Genomic DNA, 15,394 nt, shown 5'->3' on the forward strand with positions numbered 1-15,394 from the left:
ACAAGAGGAGCCGCGACCTGATTGGTCAAACCTTCGTATTATTGTTGGACTTGGTGCCGAGCGTTGGCTCTGAAGTGATAGTGAAATCGCTCTACACTTCAAGAGTTTTTATTTTCTGATTAGGGGGGCTGGCTTAATTGAGGTTGATTTGTTTGTTGCTCGAGAAGAGCTGTGTCCTGGTTGGTTGGGGACGCCGCAGCGTCATAGAAAGGCCGCCACCGGATTGGTTAAGGCTCTGGCAGGCACTGTGGTTGGCTGAGCGCTGTGCAGCCACACGCTGATTGGCTAAAACACTCGTGCTGATGCACATTGTTTACTTTTTGTCGAGTGTTTTATTTTCTACGCTGGTAATGCCCAGAGCTTTAATTTAATAACTGATTGTTTCTGATTTTAGCCATAACATTAAAAAGTGGTTTTTCTATAAAGTATTAAATATTACAGCAAGCAGCTATCCTGATTAATTAACAACAGCAAAGGTGATTAGAGCTTAGTAAATAAAAAGCAAATAATAAATAGTTATCATTAGAATTCCAAATTAAAATTTATAACAGCAACAACAGTCATAGTACCTACCAACTAGTATTGAATACTAGAGAGGTCATCAAAGTAGAATATCCTTAACAGCATAGCATTGTGTCACAAACATGAGTTATTGGAATGATTATGAGAAAAAGCCTTCATGGTTTCAAAAGGTAAAAAATTATTTTAAACCTGACAAGAAAATTGAAACGCGTGGTGGTAAATTACTTCATAAGTACAAAACACCTGTAGCCTATATGGAAGATGAATATGGCTATCATACTTTTATATACATAATACATAACATACAAAAATTTGGTTTGATAATTGGATGCATTATACTAGAAATGATGGCGTATTAGCCTGGCCAGAAGATGGGTCATTTAATTCAAAAATTTTACAAAATTTAAGAAAAAAGATGATGGATCTTGTGCCAAAGCCAAGACCTACACAATTTGAAGCCTTAGTTGAATGGGAGGTTGAGATGATGGAACTTGAACGCGAAAGCAAGTGTTCAGCACCTAAATATTCAAAATATGTTGTAAATAGAGAAACACATGAGGAAAAAGTAAAACGCTGGAGAAAGGCAAACATGTATGGTGGTCTATATCCAGTGAGAATAATGATTACTGAGGATTTACAAGAAAAGATAGCTGGTAAGAGAATTGATGAGGAATTAGATGATGCAGTTTTAGAAGACATTTATGCAGCCAAACGCAAACCACCACCTTATCAAGCAGGTTCTCATTCTACCCCGAGAGTTTCTACAGAAACTTCTCCAAGTGCACCTCCTAGAGAAGCTGAAGAAGGTTCTCCCAGATTTTTGAAATTACCTGAAAGAGTAGGATCAGTAAATAATTGTAGTACACCCAGAGAGAACAGAGTCCCACAGGAAAATAATTTTGTGAAAAATCAAGAGAGAATACCTGTTAAGATTCCAGAAATTTCTAATTACAATAAAGCGAAGGAAGATTTAATTCAACAATTGACAAAAGGCATGGAAGCAGTGACAGTACCAGTTACTATTGGTCCTGTTGTACCAGTTTTTGACCAAAAAGTCAATAAACAAACAGCTTTAACGGTTCCATTAAATGCAGAAATTCAAAAGGTTGCTGAGAGATTTTATTCAGAGATTTATAGAGAAAATTCTATGATGCCAAATTTAACATTAAATGGAAATCTGTCAAGTTCACAAGCACCCTCAGTGGCAATTTCAGATTCAGGTCTGTCTGAGAAAAGTCTGAATAGAATGGAATTATCTCAAAATGGAATGAGTCCTGAAGTTCTTGATTATAAAAAACTTGATGTTGCTAAATTAAAAGCTGATCTGGAAGAATTGATCATTGGTACAATTGGTACTGACAATTTGAAATTGTATCAGGATGATGAATTGTTGTTCATCTGTAAAAGTATTCAGTGGAAAACTAAAAACAGGTATGAACAATTGGAAGAAATGGCTGCTGAATTAGAGATTGATTTGAGTAAACAGAAACATTTGCAAAAACATTATAGAGTGGATTTCTCTGAAAGGGACATTGACAATCTAAACACTACAGGAAGAATGACACATATAAAAGAATTAATACGTTTTCTCAGAAAATTAGGTGAATTAGGTAAATGGAGAATGAAATGGTCTAAGAAAGATCAGAAATTTTTTTAAAGAAAAGATGTAGTTTCTGAATTTCCAATGAGGGAAATAGCTGGAGGAGGGTATGTGCATGTTCCTTGGTCCAGACAGGATATTCTCCTGTTTACTAATGATTTTCCAAGGTTGAGGGAAAAGCCAGTTGAGTGGTATCGACAGGTAGACAGATTTATAAAAGTATCAAAAGTTCTGTGGATTGATTTAGATGGATTCTTTGACATTGTTGTCCCATCAGATCTCTGGACAGAATGTAAGATTTCTATAGATTGGCCAAAAGAAGAACCTCCTCGAGATCCGGTTACAGGTGCACCAGCAAAAGATGTCATGGACATTTATAATAAAGTAATTTACTGGTTGAAAGGGAAAATTCCCCCAAAAGAAGTGGATTGGGTTAACATTGACAGAACAAACCAGGAACCAAAAGAATCAGTTCATTCATTTTATGAAAGGTTACTGTTAGTCTTTAAACAGTACAGTGGCTATGAAAAATTAAGTGAAAAGGACATGAGCCACTTTATATACAGATTTGTATATGGCCTGAGACCTGAAATTGGAGACATGATTAGAAATGGAATTGTCTGCTGGCAAGCACTTTCAGTTGATGATATCCTGAGGAAGGCAAAATACTGCAGTGATGAGATAGATGTGAAGCAGAAAAATCTCAAGGAAAAGGCGATGTGGGCACAAGTGAAGGTAGCAGAACAGCAACAACAGCAGTTAACTTCTATGCAGAAGCAGAATCAAGGAAAATTCAAAAACAATTTTAATAATAATAAGCCAAAATTTAATGTAAATGTTGAAGAACTGAAACAAAGCTCCCATGTTTTAATTGCGGCGAAATTGGACACTGGAAACGAGAGTGTAAAAACCCTTCCAGAAATTTAAAAAATAATTAATTGAATCCACAGGTGCAGTGTGAGTTAAATTCGCAGCAACAGCAACAGCTACAACAGCAGCTGAATGAGTTAAGTCAACAGCGACAGCTACAGCGACAGATAGCGAATCAGCAGAGCCAGATACAGCAAAGCCAGTTTCAGCAGCAGAATCAGGTACAGCAGAATCAAATTCAGCAGAGTCAGATACCTCAAGCACCATTTCCTGGTAGTGCTAACACACAGAGATTTTCTCCTGAAACAGGTTTCTGTGGAAGTAATTTGGTCAAAAATGTGTCAAAAGTTAACATGTCGAATGCCTCTCAATTTTGGTTAAAAGACAAAGGAGAGAGTGATTCTTCAGAAGATTACTCATGACAGTGCCTGAGAGAGGAGGAAGAGTGCGTGCTTGGACCCACTCTTGAGGTAGATCAGTCTGGTCCATTTGTTAATGGCAAAGTGAATGACAAAGATATCACTTTTCTTGTGGACACAGGTGCTACCCGTTCTACTGTTAGATCAGTAGAAATAGAAAACCTTCCTCTCTCTGGTGAGTCCATCCAAGTTGTAGGTGTAGCTAATCAGCAAATTAAAACAAATTTGACAGAACCAGTGAAAGTGGAAATAGGGAACTATAAAGATAAACACAGATTTCTAGTTTGTGACAGCAGTCCTGTGAACCTGTTGGGTCGTGATATATTGTGCAAGATGAATTGCAGAATATATTGCTCAGCAGATGGCATTGAAATGCAAACAGCAGAAGAAGATGGGCTTTATAAATTGACTATGCTAATGATTGAAGAAGAGAAAACGTCATTATTTCCTGTATTTGATAAAAATGATTTGCCAGAAGAGCTCAAAAAGCCAGTTAATCCAGCAATTTGGGACCTAACATGAAATGATATGGGTCTTATGGAAAATATTGATCCAGTAAAAATCACTGTTAAGCAGGGAATTGATTTTCCAAATGTTCCTCAGTACAAAATGAAAGCAGAGACAATTGAAGGTGTCATTCCAGTGATTGAAAAATTTATAAGTCAAGGAGTACTAAAAGAAATAGAGAGCAGCCCATGCAATTCACCGATTATGGGTATTAAAAAGTCAAATGGAACATATAGAATTGTTCAGGACCTGAGAAAAATCAATCAGATTGTTGTTCCATGTTGTCCAATTGTTCCAAACCCTGCAGTAATTCTTTATCAGATTCCACATGATGCAGAATGGTACACGGTCACTGACCTGTGTAACGCCTTCTTTACTGTTCCCTTACACCCAGAAAGCCAGCAAATCTTTGCTTTCAGATTCCAAAATAGGATCCTAGCATGGTGTCGTATCCCTCAAGGGTATACCGAGAGTCCATCTATCTTTAATCAGTTGTTAAAGAAATCCCTGGAAGATTTGGTGTTGCCTGGTAATTCCACATTGGTACAGTACATCGATGATTTGCTTGTGGCAGCCAAAACACGAGAAAATTGTGTTATTGATACCATTACCCTGTTAAATCGTTTGGCAGATGAAGGACATAAAGTGTCACCTGCAAAGTTGCAATTTTGTAAACAAGAAGTGAAATATCTTGGTCACAGAATTGCAAAGGGAACGAGAAAAGTAACAGTTGAGAGGATCAAAATGATTCGAGCAATTCAACCACCAACAACTCAAAGACAGGTGAGAATGTTTCTGGGAATGGTTGGTTACTGTCGACAATGGATTAGTGGATTTTCAGTAATTGCAAAACCACTACAAAGATTAACAAAAGCAGACATAAAAGATCCAATTACCTTGTCAAAGGTTGAACTGGAAGCTTTTGAACAGTTAAAAAAGAGCTTATGTGAAGCTCCTGCCCTGGGTATGCCAGATTATGAAAAAGAATTTGAACTTTACTGCAGTGAAAGGGAGGGTTGTGCATTGTCTGTTTTGATACAGAGACATGGTAAGTTGAGAAAGCCAATTGCATATTTCTCAGCTGTCTTGGATCCTGTTGCAAAAGCTTTGCCAGGTTGCTTAAAAGCAGTGGCCGCAACAAGTGTAAGTCTTGACCAAAGTGAAGGAATCATTATGGGGTTTCCTGTAAAAGTATATGTACCTCATTCAGTTGAGATTCTACTTACCAGAAGCAGGACTCAACATCTGACAAGTAGCAGACTGACAAAATACGAAAAAACAATTCTGGGTTCAGACAATGTAGCAATTGTAAGGTGTGTGAATTTGAATCCTTCCACACTATTACCAGATGGAGTTATTACTGAGGTAAGTAACGAAATTGACATTGATCATGAATGCCTGGATGTTGTAGATTACTGCACAAAACCAAGACAGGACATAAAAGATGTTCCTTTACCTGAATCAGACATAATCTATTTTGTAGATGGGTCTTGTTTGAGAAATGATGAAGGGATTCTAAGAGCAGCATATTCAGTGTGCACAGTCTCAGATGTTGTTGAAGGTTCACCTCTGAATGGAATTCGTTCTGCACAAATTGCAGAGTTGATTGCCTTAATTCGAGCATGTGAAAAGGCAGCAGGCAAAAGAGTAACCATAGTGACTGATAGTCAATATGGTTATGGTGTTGTTCATGATTATGGACAACTGTGGTCCCAAAGAGGTTATTTAACCTCTGCAGGAACTCCAATCAGGAATGCAAAATTGATCAAGAGATTGATTGATGGTATTCAGTTACCAGAACAAATTGCTGTAGTTAAATGTGCAGCTCATAAAAAAGGTGATGATTATATCACTAAAGGAAACGCATACGCAGACGAAATTGCAAAGTACTGCGCCAAAAACAATTATGCAATCAATCGGGAAAAAGACAAAAGTCACACAATGAATTCTCTCATGCTAATTTCTGTAGTTGAAACATGGCAGGAAGTAAAAGACTTACAAGATGAGGCAAGTGAGGAGGAGAAAAACACATGGTTAAAAGGTGAGTGCAGACCAAGAGAAGAAGATGGAATTTGGGTACACAAAGATGGAAGGCCTGTAATGCCGGACTGCATGATTGCTGATATGGCACGGATGTATCATGGTCCAGGACATTTAGGAAGAGATTCCATGATTAGATTATTCAGAGAAACATGGTTTAACACAAAGTTTAGAATAATTGCGGAGTCACTTTGCCAAAGATGCTTGACCTGCCAACAGATGAATCCTAACAGAAGAACTGTTGTAAGTTCGGGAACCATAGGACGGGAGGGTGGTCCTTTTACCAGATTACAAATGGATTTTATTGAGATGCCAATGCACAACAGACTAAAATATGTTTTGGTATTTATTTGTCTGTTTTCAAGATGGGTGGAAGCTTTCCCAACTCGTCATTGTGACTCAGTCTCTGTGGCAAAATTACTTTTAAGGGAGATCATACCTAGGTACGGATTTCCAGTGCCTATTGAAAGTGATTGTGGAACCCATTTTGAAAATAGGTTGATGAAACTGATTTGTGGAGCTTTAAACATTGAGCAAAAGCTACATTGTGCTTACAGACCAGAAGCATCAGGAGTTGTTGAACAGATTAATGGCACCATTAAGAACAGAATTTCAAAAATGTGTCTTGCCACAGGAGTGAAGTGGACAGATGCACTTCCACTTGTTCTAATGTCAATAAGAAGTACTCCTGAGAAAAAGACAGGTCTTAGCCCACATGACATCGTGATGGGTAGAGTGATGAGGCAAGCATTTGTTCCAGTTGGCAAACTAATGAGTATTAATGATAGTGCAATCATTGAATATTGCCAAAACCTGTCTGATGTAGTGAATTCTATATTTTATCAGGTGGGAACAGATGTAATCTCTAAGGAGAAAGTCCAAGCTCATGATTTGTTACCCGGAGACTGGGTAAGGACCAAAGTTCATCGAAGAAGAAACTGTTTAGTCCCAAGGTGGCAGAAAGCAAGACAGGTTATTCTAATTACAACAAATGCGATCAAGTGCAAAGGGTTAAAAAGGTGGATTCATCCAAGCCATACAATTTGTGTGCCACCTCCTGAAAATCCTGATGAAGACGGTGATACAACAACTGATTCAGATTCAGAAGGAGATCCAGAAGATCCTGATTCTGATGATCAGCGAAATAATCAACATCTGAAAGATCTACAAAAGAGTCAGAACTTGAATGAAGAAGATCTGAATATTGAAACTGGAGATCGAGGTGTTGATGATGATCTGCTTGAAAAGGAGTCTTTAGAAGAAAAAAGAAATTCAGAAGAAGCAGAAAAATCTGAACAAAACAAAAATCTGAGCCAGAGTATTGAAAGGCAAAAGAGTAACTCTGTGAACAAGAGCAAAAGGCCTGAGACTGGGAAGCTGAAGGTGATTTCTGAAGAAGAAGAAGAATTACCAAGTACCAGTAAGGATATTGTTCCAAATGGAGTGAAGCTGCCGAGTAAAGAAGTTCCAAGGTACAGATTTGAAGTTTCAGATACAGACACTGATGAAAGTGATGAAGATTCTGAAATAAGAAAATTCAGAAAAAGAGCTTGGAAAGCTGAAAGTAACGAAAACGTGCCAAAGAAGAAAGTCCTGAGAAAAGGGGATATTTGGCCTGAAGACAATTTGAAGTTCAAATTGGTGAAAAAATCAAAAGAGCAGGTCAACGAGATATCAAGTCAAGAAGGTGATTCTGATAAAAAAGAAGAGAAAAACAAGAAAATAGAAGTAATTACTCGTAAAACAAGAAGAGTAATAAAGCCAAATCAGAAATATAAGTCTCCGGAATGGACATACATCATAATACCACCAAGTGCTGAGGTGGAATCTAGTGGCCAAGAAGATTTGGAGATTGCTGAAATCAGTGGCAAGGATTGAAGTCATTAAATTTAGATAGGAGTTTTTGATTTCTGGCATAAGGCTGAAGAAAAATTTTGTTAGGTGACTTTAGGTCGAAGAAAAGTTGTTTAGTTGGAAAAGCACATGTTTTTGTGACACAAGGTCGAAGAAAAGCTGTTTAGGGTTTTATTATAAAAAATAAAAAAAATTTTAAGGGGGGGATATAGTTTGTAGTCTACTCACTACTCACATTTTAAATTTTACAAATTTATATTTTTTAGAATGCCTGGATCAGATACTTCTAGGTGTTCGATTCTTAAGAGATGTTGTAAAATGACTTCAATTTGTGTGATATTATTAATTCTACTTTGGTTAATTCTAGCTGTGGTCTATCCTTTTGATGTTAATAAGCAGAAATCTAAGACTAATATAACAGTAAGGTTGAGTCTAAACATGAGAAACAAGCTGGCAAGTCTAGCAGAGTTATTGAGCAGAATCCAGAGATTCATCAAGACAGATCTGTTGGAGATTTCTCAAGCAATTCATTTTCAAGGCTTTTATCTGAATATGTTATAATGAATGTTAAGGATTGCTATGTCTGCATAAAATTGCCTGCTTCTGTTTGAGAGGGTGTGACTTATAATATGTTACCTCTCACTTATGGCATTACTTGCAGTGTGATTGCTAGCTTGTTTTATGAAACTGGACGTCTGGAGTATTATTACTCAGACTTTGATGAGGTTTTTGCAAATCTCAAAATTGTAAATAGCTTAAACAAAATTAGACCTGCAAAGCAGATGAGGGAATTTTTTTTAGTTACTAATGAACTCAATTATGAATACGCTTATAGAAATAATTTAACTTGCAAAATGAGAGCTGAAGAGAAAACTTTCCTGAACATGGTTGAGGAGAGAAGGGCTGTTTACAAAAGAAATGAGATGTTAAAGCATGCTAAGTCTAAGTACTGGCAAATGGAGGATGCTAAATTAAATGGTGTTAACATAAATGCTGCAATTCACATAGATGAACCAGTTAGTGGTAAATTTTGCATTAGAAGAGACAATACGTTTTATGATAATCTTTTTGTGGGTGCTAGTCAATGTGAGGATACTTATCTTATCACAGGGGGTTGGGGATTTAAAGGTGGTAAGGATCCAATTTTTCCTGGGATTTATATTATCTGTGGTAATAAAGCATATTTTAGTCTTCCAGACCACTGGTACGGGACATGTTATATTGGCCTGGTCTTTCCAAAAATATTTCATGTTGACAGAAATGAAAGGGGTACCTTTGAATTTGGTGAACATTTGAATAGGTACAAAAGAGAAAGTTTTTCAGAAATCCTGGGAGACATCTTTGGTGCTGTTATTCCTATGGTGGGAATTACTATGAATTCAATCAAAATCAGAAAAATTTCTACAATTGTGGATAGATTGTCAACTGATACTGCAAGTGGTTTCCAGTTGGTTAGCACAGAACTTGTTGCTACCAGAAGCATGGTTATGCAGAATCGTCTTGCATTAGACATTCTGCTTGCAAAAGAGGGAGGAGTTTGTGGGGTTTTGCATGTCCAACATTGCTGTACTTATATACCTGACAAAAGTCAGGATATAGAGTTACTTGTTAAAAACATTACAAATTTTCATGAAGAAATAGAACCCATGGAGGAAGAAAGTTTTACCGAGAAAATTGGGAAGAGAATGGAGGCTATCAAAGATTGGTTTTCTGAAATTGGTAGTTCAATCATTGGCAAAGTGCTCTATCCATTAATTGTCATTCTTATAGTGATAATGTTGCTAAAAATTAGTTGTTTGATTCCCAAGAGGAGAAAGCATCAGAAGGAAAAGAGAAGAATTTATAAACTCAGAAAGGAACAGGAGAAGGAATATGAGTTAGAAGAAATGCGCAGGGTTCAGTTTGGAAGAGATGAGCAGACAGCAGAAACTGGGGTTTAGGGAGACTAATATCGAGAGAATTCAATGTGTGTAGTCTCCAAAAGTGGGTGAAAATTTCTTGAAATTTTTGTGTGTTGTTTGGTGATTTTTAAATCACCAGATGAGGGAGTTGATGAAGCGAGCTTCAGAAAATATTTTATTCTGACTTGTGGATTCAATTCCCTATAACATGAACTAATCAATTAATGAATTATTGCATGATTTGTTTGATTAATCCAACCTAGATTAAGTTTGCACCACACATGAACACGCGGGAACTAATAACATGTACTCTTGTTGCATTTGCAAGTCTGTTTTGTAACACATGATTAATATTGTTTTGTTTGTCATGTCTGTCCTATTGTCTTTGTCACTATTAATATGCGGCTGATCATTCAAGGCATGTGCTTCATTATATGTGCTTACATGTTTGTCCTATGTCGTGATTGTCTGTCTGTGAAACATTTAATCATCTTTTAATTCTTTCAGATTCATAAAGCTGGACTATATGAAGAATGGTAGATATTTTATGTGCTGCTTTATTTGTTTGCTTCTGCTAGTTGTCATTTATTAATGGGTTAATCACTAGCAGGGAAGGGTGGGTAACAGAAGGGTTTGTTTTACCTGAATTAATCACTCTTTTTGTGTTTGTTTAAATAATAGGCCTAAATGTGGTTTGAGGCCTAGCTTTGGTTCTGGTTCTGAAGAAAAGTTGGTTGGCCTGTACGTGAGCAGAGTTGGAGCCAAGTGCAGTCATCTTGGAAACTTTCCATGGAGAGTTTTGTTTTGCTTATTTCGTTGAAAAGACTGTGGCTCTGACATTTAAAAGAAAAAACTGTGGCTCTTCTAACAATGGAACTTGTTCACGAACTGCTCTGGATGTTCTTTTCTCAAGGCCGAGGAAATGGCAGGGATGATTTTGCCGAGCTCTGGTGGAAGTCAGAGAAACAACTTTTTAATTTGTTCCAAAGACACTCGGAAGCTGATGTCACTCTATGTCAATGAACAATAGTATGGTGACGCTTACACCCTGGACGAGGTGGTTTTGGTGGTCTGACAGACAGCAACCAATCAGAGTGCTGAACTTTCAGAAAGAATTACATTTTAGTTAGATTAGCAAGCAAATAGGGTATAAAAATTGGCCTCTTGAAGGGATTGGGGCTGACTGTTTCCTGAGGGCGAAGTGCTGTTCGATTTTCCATGGACTTGTAAGCATTCAACTGTTTATTCATTTTTTTCCTTTTCAGGTCAGAAAGCTAACTTAGGGTTTAGGGCCATGTTTTCTTTACATTCATTATTTCATACAATGTTGAACTGCCAGATTTTGAGCCAATGATTAATGCAATAAAGCATACTTATTAAAATTAAATGTTTGATATTAATAAAGAACTAATAAAGTTTATGCAATTTTAAGAATTTTAAAATAAACTTTTAAAATGACAAGCTGGTCTTGTTTATTGAAAAGAGTTTAATAACAACATATCAGATCCATTCGCCTCATGTTTCAGCTGCTCTGTTGTTTCTTATGGGCCTGGTTTTGATTGGTAAGTGTAATAGTAGATTATGACATCATTTATAAAGAATTTCTGTTAGAGCGCTGGAACAGTACCATACTCATTTTAGGAATTGTGGTGTGTTCTAAGGTGATTTTACCATGTGAAAAAGCCTTCTGCTGGGATATCATGAATCATGTTTGAAAGAAAACTAATATCTAGTGATTTTCCCACAGTGGTTTGGAAGGGGATCTATAAGCTAAACTGAAAGCATATTTTCTGTAAATTCACATAATCTTTCTCAGTCATGTGAGAATGAAGTCTGACATTCTCAGTAAAACATGTACATCCAACAAGGACAGAGACTGTCAGTTGATTCCTTTGTGTTCTACTGCAGCCTCCTAGAGTGTTCTAAAGAACAACTAGAGCGCTAACAGTCCTACTTATTACAAAGGTATAGCACACCTGAAGCCATCGTGAGGGGAATAAAGTGGTAACATTTAAAACATTTAATTTAAAAAGGAACAAAATGAGGGGGTATATTATGCCATAGAAACTATTATTAGTGCTGCAGAAAGAAAAATTAGGGCACATTTTGAGTGACTTCTCAAATCCTCTTCTATTTCATTAAAAAATTCTGACATGCAGACTGAAACATGCACTTTGAATACCAGCAGCAGACTTCCCTGGTGAGCAGTAGCTTTACTACAGTGATCTAATGAGCAACTAGAGTGCTAACATTCAGAATTTATGGCAAATGTGTGACACATCTGAATGCCTTCTTGATGGAAGCAAAGTAAACAAGCATTGAAAATGCTATATATCTCGCCCTCGTTTAAGTTAAAGCCATTCTGTTTGTAATGAGGTGGCTTTTTAGCTTTGCTTTTATTAGTGTATTTAAACTTTCATGTAAATAACATGCATCTGTATGCATATATGTATATGTATGCATGCATTTATATTTGTATTTATATAGATATACAGATTATATATGTTTATATATGTATCTATATCCATATACATATATATAAATGCATATGCATATATATGCATATATATATATATATGTGTATATGTGTGCGTGTAGAGAGAGGTAGAGAGGTAGAGGTGTAGAGGTAAAGAGGTAGAGAGGTAGCGGTAGAGAGGTAGAGACTAGTAGAGAGAGAAGTAGAGAGGTAGAGAGTAGAGAGTGAGTAATAGAGAGTAGAGAGTGAGTAGTAGAGAGCAGTAGAGAGAGTAGCAGAGAGTGAGTAGTAGAGAGTAGTAGAGTGAATAGTAGAGTGAGTAGTAGAGAGTAGTAGAGAGTGAGTAGTAGAGAGTGAGTAGTAGAGAGTAGTAGAGAGTAAGTAGTAGAGTGAGTAGTAGAGAGCAGTAGAGAGTGAGTAGTAGAGAGTAGTAAAGAGTGAGTAGTAGAGAGTAGTAGAGAGTGAGTAGTAGAGAGTGAGAGAGAGAATAGTAGAGAGTAGTAGAGAGTGAGTAGTAGAGACTAGTAGAGAGATAGTAGAGAGTGAGTAGTAGAGAGTAGTAGAGAGTGAGTAGTAGAGTGAGTAGTAGAGAGTAGTAGAGAGTGAGTAGTAGAGAGTAGTAGAGAGTAGTAGAGAGTGAGAAGTAGAGAGTGAGTAGTAGAGAGTAGTAGAGAGTGAGGAGTAAAGAGTGAGTAGTAGAGAGAGAGAGTAGTAGAGAGTGAGTAGTAGAGAGTAGTAGATAGTGAGTAGTAGGGAGTGAGCAGTAGAGAGAGAGTAGTGGAGTAGTAGAGAATGAGTAGTAGAGAGTGAGTATTTGAGAGTAGTGGAGTAAGAGAGAGTAAGTAGTAGAGAGTAGTGGAGAATATTCCAAAGTTTGGCACAGCACCACTTGCACAATAAGTCCAATCAAATCATATCACTTAGAGTCCTTATTGAAGCGCTGAATCTTGGTGTATATTCAAATGCTTTTATTTTCCTTAAGTTTATGTACCACAGCCAGCCGAAACATTTCGTTCTGTACAACAGAACTACTTCAGGGCGTTCTTATTTCCTTCAAGTTATGTCGGTATCCTGTTGTTATATAACTAGATATTTCTTCCAAATGTTAGACGAGACGTAAGTACATTCTTATTCAAAGTGACTAGATATCAATATTACCCACGCAATTCGGGCAGACTTGAGTATTTTAGAGCATCCTCAAAGTCAGTCATTCAAAAACCTCTGTGCAATGCAGCCCCCTGGCGCATACTGGAGGTTCCAGGTGGGCTAGTTGGCCCCCAGGGACCCCTAGTATGCAAGGGGAATTAGTACCCCCTCTTCAAACATGCACGGGGGCTGCGTTGCAGAGAGGTGTAAAAAAGGGTGTGGCCTCATTACACCTCTCTGCAATGCAGCCCCGTGGCGCATACTGGAGGCTCCTGGTGGGCTAGTTGGCACCCAGGGACCCCCAGTATGCAAGGGGAATTAGTTACCCCTCTGCAAACGCGGCAGGGGGCTGCGTTGCAGAGAGGTGTAACAAGGGGCATAGCCTCATTACACCTCTGCAATGCAGCCCCCTGATGCATACTGGAGGTTCCAGGTGGGCTAGTTGGCCCCCAGGGGCCCCCAGTATGCAAGGGGAATTAGTTCCCCCTCTTCAAACATGCACGGGGGCTGCGTTGCAGAGAGGTGTAAAAAGGGGTGTGGCTTCATTACACCTCTCTGCAATGCAGTCCCCTGGCGCATACTGGAGATTCCTGGTGGGCTTTCAGGTGTTATATAGTTAGGAATTATGATTAAAAAAACCTTAGAAATTCACTGAAAAAAAAATAGGTTTCAGGCCTTATATAGTTAGGAATTAGCATTTAAAAAACCTTTGAAAATCACTGAAAAGACCATAGGTTTCACACCAGTTATAGTTAGGAATTAGCATTTAAAAAACCTATTAAATTCACTGAAAAAACCATAGGTTTGACACCAGTTATAGTTAGCTGGAAATTTTACTGACATAAAACCATTGAAATTCCCACGTTATAGTTAGTTGTACTCACTATAACTTGCGCGCCTGCAATGCACTGCTGATTATGTCACATATTACATCACTCATGACATGGCCAGTGACATCACTTATGACATCCGACTCTGGAGTGGAGTGAGTGACTTGATTTTAGCGCGGATTCAATGACGCGCGCCAGAGACCCTCTTGTAAGTGGCCGTGGATAGCATTGAAGAAACTGTTTTGCCTAGCCGAGGAGTCGGAGTAAGCCACAGCCCGCCACGAAAAAACCCCCCGAGGTGTGGAAATGCACCAAACAACATCAGGCATGGAAGGTACAGAGAGATGCCGATACCCGCCCTGTGCCTAGGATGCGTTTCCCTCGGAGGTAGTAGTTGAGAGATGGAGGTTTCTGGCAGCCACAAGTTGTGAAGGAAAAGAACGTGTAAACCCTACCACTGCATCAGAACTGTCAGCGCGTTGCACCTTGGGACTGGTAGTCCCCAACACTACGCATGCAGAGACAATCTGAAGCAGGTGAGCCCAGCCACCACTGTGAGGAGGAGCTTAAAAGAAATCCCTGTGTTGGGCGGACACTGCAAACGAACTAGGCATTGAGGAAGGCACACAGCCGAAACCGGTCTGCCACTGTTCTTGTTAATAAAGCTCCTGCCAAACCTTCGCTGTGTCTCTGGAGATCTTTGCTGTCTGAGGGGAGGGGCACCCGCCTCTTGAGTGGAGTGAGTGACTTGATTTTAGCGCGGATTCAATGACGCGCGCCAGAGACCCTCTTGTAAGTGGCCGTGGATAGCATTGAAGAAACTGTTTTGCCTAGCCGAGGAGTCGGAGTAAGCCACAGCCCGCCACGAAACCCCCCCCCCCCCGAGGTGTGGAAATGCACCAAACAACATCAGGCATGGAAGGTACGGAGAGATGCCGATACCCACACTGTGCCTAGGATGCGTTTCCCTCGGAGGTAGTGGTTGAGAGATGGAGGTTTCTGGCAGCCACAAGTTGTGAAGGAAAAGAACGTGTAAACCCTACCACTGCATCAGAACTGTCAGCGCGTTGCACCTTGGGACTGGTAGTCCCCAACACTACGCATGCAGAGACAATCTGAAGCAGGTGAGCCCAGCCACCACTGTGAGGAGGAGCTTAAAAGAAATCCCTGTGTAGGGCGGACACTGCAAACGAACTAGGCATTGAGGAAGGCACACAGCCGAAACCGGT

Source organism: Lissotriton helveticus, chromosome 7 (genome assembly GCF_964261635.1).
Source record: "Lissotriton helveticus chromosome 7, aLisHel1.1, whole genome shotgun sequence".
NCBI classification, from domain to species: Eukaryota; Metazoa; Chordata; class Amphibia; order Caudata; family Salamandridae; genus Lissotriton; species Lissotriton helveticus.